The following is a 7500-nucleotide window of genomic DNA, read 5'->3' as shown; positions in this document are numbered from 1 at the left end:
GACTAAGTGTGATAACAGTTGGATTTCCCTTGGGTTAACTAAAACAATTACTGCATGCCCGGTTTAATAACGTAAAAATAACTCTTTAATACACGAATTCATAGTTCATATGTCAAAAGCTTCTCGCGAAGTGAATGCTGAAAAAAAAAAAAAAAAAACCGTAATTTTAATCGCAAATCCTCAGTAGATAATATACTGTTCTCAGCCGTATTTCAGTAACATACAGGCGACCGCAATTTAACCCTACTTCGTTATTATCTCTTGTAAGGTTACAACCTCATTATTCCGAAATGCTTTGATCACAGTTTAAAGGCTTAAAGGTTTAAGGGCCACTCATGAATGACCGGGGCAAGGGACAGTGACACTGACATGGCAAGCAGGACATTGCCCTAGAGACTGACCATATATACATTAGATCAGCACGCAAGCCCCCTCTCCCCCCAAGCTAGGACCAAGGAGGGCCAGGTAATGGCTGCCGATGACTCAGCACGTAGACCTATAGGCTACCCCAAAAACCACGATCCTTTGTTCACAATGATGGTGAGGTTGTAGCTACTACAGGAACTCACGAGTTTGAGTGGTACTCGAAACCCCGTTTGGCGATCACTAGGCCGAGACGTTACCTAGAGTCCATTTCTTTAAGCGAGGCATATTTGCACAGACTCGCAGCGGAGCCCTTTTAGCTCGGAAAAGTTTCCTGATCGCTGATTGGTTAGAATTATCTTGTCCAACCAATCAGCGATCAGGAAACTTTTCCGAGCTAAAAGGGCACCGCTGCGAGTCTGTGCAAATATGCCTCGTTAAAAGAAATGGACTATAGTACATGAATATCAATTCGAACAAAGGATGGATTAGAAACAAGAGCCAAATTTGCTTCGATAACTGAATCACCATAAATACATTACACGCGAAAGGATAAATTTGCAGAACGGAAAACAATAGTTGGTAGAAAAAAAAAAAAAAAGTTTCATGGAATAGCTTCAGAAAAAAACTTAGAATAAAACGCGTTTTCAATATGATGACTTAGAACAAATGAAATAGAACAAGAGATGTCGGGAGATATGTCAAAATATATTTTGGAGTCTAAATATCATTCATGAGTGGCCTTTAAGCAGATGTTCACTATGAGGCTTCTCCACTGGCGTTGGGGCCCGAGAGGCCATTCGGTTACGGCTGATATATATATATATATATATATATATATATATATATATATATATATATATACTTTATATATCATCATCATCATCACCATCTCCTCCTCCTACGCCTATTAACGCAAAGGGCCTCAGTTAGATTTAGCCAGTCGTCTCCATAGACTGACTAAATCCATAGAGGATTCGTTGGCTAAATTTATATATATATATATATATATATATATATATATATATATATATATATATATATATATATATATAATATAATATAATATATATATATATATATATATATATATATATACACACACACATATTTGTGTATGTAGATGTGCGTATATCGTCAATTGCACTGTTTCATCCCCATATCCATTCAAAAAAACATTTATCCTTAAAGGTGACAAACCCCACCCATGTTAACAATGCTCCTGCCCAACCCAAAGGAAATGTCCTTCTTTTACCCAAACCAGCTATGGGAATCCAATTCCTTAAGACGTGCTTCCCATGCACACAAGAGGAAACCGGATCATCCCGTGCATTCCCCCTTTGCCCTTTCTCAAGGATGTTGTTCATTCAGAAAATGTCAACCCGCCCACGTATCGAATTGTAAAGCAAATGCGCTGATTAATGTCGATCAAGTGAGTCATTAAAATTAGAATTATGATTGGTAAACTTTAATGGAAAGGTTTGTAGTAGATATTGTAATTCATTTTATGATTAAAGGTTAACTTGTAATATCAGCAAGAGCACGTTTATATTGATGTCATTGTTGTGAGATATATATATATATATATATATATATATATATATATATATATATATATATATATATATATATATATATATATAAGTTCATTAGAAAAAATGAATCAATGAAAAATTATGCAAAAATCCTTTGATGAGTGTTGCATATTTTGAGATTTGTATTACAGTATTCATTTGGATGTTATTAAACAACTCTTTTGTTAACTTTCACAGCAATGCATATTATTAAAAATGAATAATCTTCGATGATTTAAGGCTTTTCATTCTTTTCGCAAAGATTACTAGCATATATAAGAAAAAAGGTATATAGACACACACACATACATATATATATATATATATATATATATATATATATATATATATATAAAATATAATATATATATATATATATATATATATATATATATATATATATATCAAAGATCTTAACTATTATCAGACTACTACCATTTATCAGCAAACTAGTAATAACTGTTGTAAATTGCTACTTCCGTTACTGGCTTGATTTAAAAAAAAAAATAAAAAAAAAACTTTACCATTTATCCAATCTCCTCTGTTCGACTGCAATACTAAAAACAGTATAAACTTATTCCCTGACCGAATAAAAGCTTCATGAAAGTATTATATCTTCATAAGCTTGATTTGCTAAAGGTTCTGAAATATTTCTTGAAGAGATTTGTGTTAATATCTGTCATTCGTTGTCGATCGATTTAAAAAACATCTCCATTTCTTATTTCCTCTATATAATAATGAGCAAGTGTAAGGCTATTACTATCTCTCTCTCTCTCTCTCTCTCTCTCTCTCTCTCTCTCTCTCTCTCTCTCTATATATATATATATATATATATATATATATATATCAAATATAATATATATAATATATATAATATATAAATATATATATATATAAAATATCGATATATATATAATATATACACATATATATATAATATATATATATATAATATATATAATATATACATATACATATATATATATATATATATATATATATATATATAGATAGATAGATAGATATTATCACGCTGAGCGGCAACCACTCGGAAAGCACAACCTCCCACAAATTGTCGAAACTGCCATGTGGTAGTTAGGAAAGGGGGAGGGGTAGGAAGGGTTAAATCTGTTTGTGTGCATATCTATCTAAATATTTAAGTGATTTTTGACGGGTCACGTACACTAGTTAATATTTCACTATGCAGTAACCTCTAAACACAAACATTTGGGATGTGTGAATTGTAACTGTTCATTATTTTTTTTTGGAATTTTTAACTATTATAAGAAAAACAAACAAACTCCGATGACGACATGAAGGTAACGACCAGGCAGATACGTGAGCGTCATAACATGATGTTGAGAGAGAGAGAGAGAGAGAGAGAGAGAGAGAGAGAGAGAGAGAGAGAGAGAGAGAGAGAGAGAATTTCACTTGACCAGAAAAACTATTTTTATTACAATCAAACTTCATGCAGTCAGAAATGATAAAAAGCACAAAAACTCAAATATGCAAAGAGAAGAATCCCGAAAACCTAAAAGACAAGAAAAAAGAAAGAAAAAAAAACGGTTAGTGCGTCGCGGGCTGAAAGAAGAGAGAATGAAGTTCAAGGTGACGGGAAAGCGGTACTTGATGCCAGCGAAGCGAGCATGTGAAGTGGCTCCGGCCGAGAAATCCGTGACGAAACAATGTCATCACAGTGACGTCATCCATGGCGTCACCGGGGAACCCACAAGCCAGACTACTTTTTCCGTGTGGCCCCGCCCTTCCGCTGTGTACTTAAGGGAAAGGTATTAGGAAAACGGTTGTTATAATGGGGTGGGTAATGGATTTGAATAGAATTCGCAAATAATGAAATAGGAATAGACAAATAAAGGGATAGAGATTGAAATTGCAATTGACTTGTAAATGTTGCAAGGGAGGGTTGAGCCGTCCTAGGCCCGGGGAGAGGACGATGGGGGGGGGGGGGGTTAGGATGAAGCTTCAGACTAAGGAGGTTAAATTCTTTACTCAGACAATTCTCAGCCAACCAACAACCGGCCCCCCCCCCCCAAATCCCCCCCAACCCACCCCTCAAGTCTGAGTGGGACTAGAATAATGGCGAGAGTAAAAGCACCAATGGAAAAATATAGTGAATCAAGGAACTTTCCATTCGACTTTGCGAATACTTGAGACGACTAATAGAAGAAGAAGAAGAAGGAGAAGAAGAAGAAGAAGAAGAAGAAGAAGAAGAAGAAGAAGAGGAAGAGGAGGAGGAGGAGGAGGAAGATATCGTCAGCTATTGGAATCCTTCAAAGATTTCTGGGAATGGTGATTCTCGATATTGTTTTCTTCAAGATATTTTCTTTAATAAAATAATGATGTTAGAAACATGGATACATCGTGTTTAAGGGGATTGTTCCTGTTCATGCTATTTTTGTTATTCAAAAAAGTTAAAGAACAGAAGGATAACGGTTGCAATTGTTCTGATTAGTCTTATTATAACTATTTTAAGCCAATAAATGCGTTTATGTATAAATAAATCTATTAAATAGACTATTGCAGCAACAGAAGATTAACAAAAAATTGGTTTTCAGTCAAATTTCACTAACATCACAAGGCTATTGGAGCAATAAATCAACCGATAGGAAACTCAATTAAAACACCATAAAACTGATATGAAATTTCCACCCTTATCATAGGTTGATCAAGTTCGGTATCTGCCTGACTTCGTATAACAATAAAATTCATATCAATTCTTGTTGTAGAAGTTAATATCAATTCCTCTTTTAGTTTATATCAATTCCTGTTGGCGAAGTTTGTATCAATCACTGGTGTGTAGTTTGTTTTAATTCCTGGTATGGAGGGTTTGTATCAATTCGTGTTGAGGAAGTTTGTATTAATTACCGGTATGGAAGTTTGTATCAATTCCTGTTGAGGAGGTTGGATCAATTCCTGTTGGCGAAGTTTGCATCAATCACTGGTGTGGAAGTTTGTTTTAATTCCTGGTATGGAAGTTTGTATCAATTTCTGTTGAGGAAGTTTGTATTAATTCCTGGTATGGAAGTTTGTATTAATTCCTGTTGAGGAAGTTTATATCAATTCCTGTTGAGGAAGTTTGTATTAATTCCTGTTGAGGAAGTTTATATCAATTCCTGTTGAGGAAGTTTGTATTAATTCCAGTTGAGGAAGTTTGTATTAATTCCTGTTGAGGAAGTTTGTATTAATTCATGTTGAGGAAGTTTGTATCAATTCCTGTTGAGGAAGTTTGTATCAATTCCTGTTGAGGAAGTTTGTATCAATTACTGGTATGGAAGTTTGTATCAATTCCTGTTGAGGAAGTTTATATCAATTCCTGTTGAGGAAGTTTGTTTTAATTCCTGTTGAGGAAGTTTATATCAATTCCTGTTGAGGAAGTTTGTATTAATTCCAGTTGAGGAAGTTTGTATTAATTCCTGTTGAGGAAGTTTGTATTAATTCATGTTGAGGAAGTTTGTATCAATTCCTGTTGAGGAAGTTTGTATCAATTCCTGTTGAGGAAGTTTGTATCAATTACTGGTATGGAAGTTTGTATCAATTCCTGTTGAGGAAGTTTATATCAATTCCTGTTGAGGAAGTTTGTTTTAATTCCTGTTGAGGAAGTTTATATCAATTCCTGTTGAGGAAGTTTGTATTAATTCCTGTTGAGGAAGTTTGTATTAATTCCTGTTGAGGAAGTTTATATCAATTCCTGTTGAGGAAGTTTGTATTAATTCCTGTTGAGGAAGTTTATATCAATTCCTGTTGAGGAAGTTTGTATTAATTCCTGTTGAGGAAGTTTGTATTAATTCATGTTGAGGAAGTTTATATCAATTCCTGTTGAGGAAGTTTGTATTAATTCCTGTTGAGGAAGTTTGTATTAATTCCAGTTGAGGAAGTTTGTATTAATTCCTGTTGAGGAAGTTTGTATTAATTCCTGTTGAATAAGTTTGTATTAATTCCTGTTGAGGAAGTTTATATCAATTCCTGTTGAGGAAGTTTGTATTAATTCCAGTTGAGGAAGTTTGTATTAATTCCTGTTGAGGAAGTTTGTATTAATTCATGTTGAGGAAGTTTGTATCAATTCCTGTTGAGGAAGTTTGTATCAATTCCTGTTGAGGAAGTTTGTATCAATTACTGGTATGGAAGTTTGTATCAATTTCTGTTGAGGAAGTTTGTATTAATTACTGGTATGGAAGCTTGTATCAATTCCTGTTGAGGAAGTTTGTATCAATTCCTGTTGAGGAAGTTTGTATTAATTCCTGTTTAGGAAGTTTGTATTAATTCCTGTTGAGGAAGTTTATATCAATTCCTGTTGGCGAAGTTTGTATCAATCACTGGTGTGGAAGTTTGTTTTAATTCCTGTTGAGGAAGTTTGTATCAATTCCTGTTGAGGAAGTTTGTATTAATTCCTGTTGAGGAAGTTTGTATCAATTCCTGTTGGCGAAGTTTGTATCAATCACTCGTGTGGAAGTTTGTTTTAATTCCTGGTATGGAAGTTTATATCAATTCCTGTTATGGATGTTTGTCTCAAATCCCGGTGTCGAAGTTAGTATCAATTCCTGTTGTGGATGTTTGTAGCCTCTCAATTCCCTGTGTGAAGGTTTGTATCAATTCCTGTAGAGAAAGTTTGTATTAATTCCTGGTATGGAAGTTTGTATCAATTCCTGTTGTGGATGTTTGTAGCCTCTCAATTCCTGGTATGGAAGTTTGTATCAATTTCTGTTGAGAAAGTTTGTATTAATTCCTGGTACGAAAGTTTGTATCAATTCCTGTTGAGGAAGTTTGTATCAATTCCTGGTGAGGAAGTTTGTATCGATTCCTGTTGGGGAAGTTTGTATCAATTCCTGTTGAGGAAGTTTATATCAATTCCTGTTGTGGATATTTGTCTTAAATTCCGGTGTGGAAATATGCATCAATTCCTGTTCTGGATGTTTGTAGCCTATCAATTCCCGGTGTGGTATTTTGTATTAATTCCTGTTGAGGAAGTTTGTATAAATAACTGGTATGGAAATTTGTATTAATTCCTGGAGTGGAAGCTTGTATCGATTCCTGTTGTGAAAATAATAATAAAAAAAATACCATTCCTGGTGTGCTTTTATTCCCGTTGCATGGAGGAAACCATTATGTAATTTTCACTTAAAATCCTAGACTGAAAGATAAAACGCTAAGAAAATTCAAGCAATTTCATATTTGCATCAAGAACAAATTGCAAAATTTCCTTACGAACTCACACACACACACACACACACACACACAAAACCCGAATCTAAATAAAAAAAAAAAAATAAATAAAACCGAATCTAAATAAAAAAATAACATCTGTTATCACACCTACATCTCCTCCACCTACCTCATCCTTCTCATTCATCTTATGGGTCATCTTTTCTCATACGTGCTCAGAAAAGAAAAAAAAAAATATGCGAGACGAGACATGCTCTACTGAACCACGAGATTGAAAGTAGAGAGGAAACTGTGACCATCGTCGCGTATTTGTTGGGAGGTTATCCCGGTTGTCTTGAATTCGTGCGTATGTGCGTGGGATGGGAGAGAGCTGCGTATGTGCCTA

Source organism: Palaemon carinicauda, chromosome 6, assembly GCF_036898095.1.
Source record: "Palaemon carinicauda isolate YSFRI2023 chromosome 6, ASM3689809v2, whole genome shotgun sequence".
NCBI classification, from domain to species: Eukaryota; Metazoa; Arthropoda; class Malacostraca; order Decapoda; family Palaemonidae; genus Palaemon; species Palaemon carinicauda.
The sequence above is the reverse complement of the archived record's forward strand: the minus strand, read 5'-3'. Positions refer to the sequence as shown.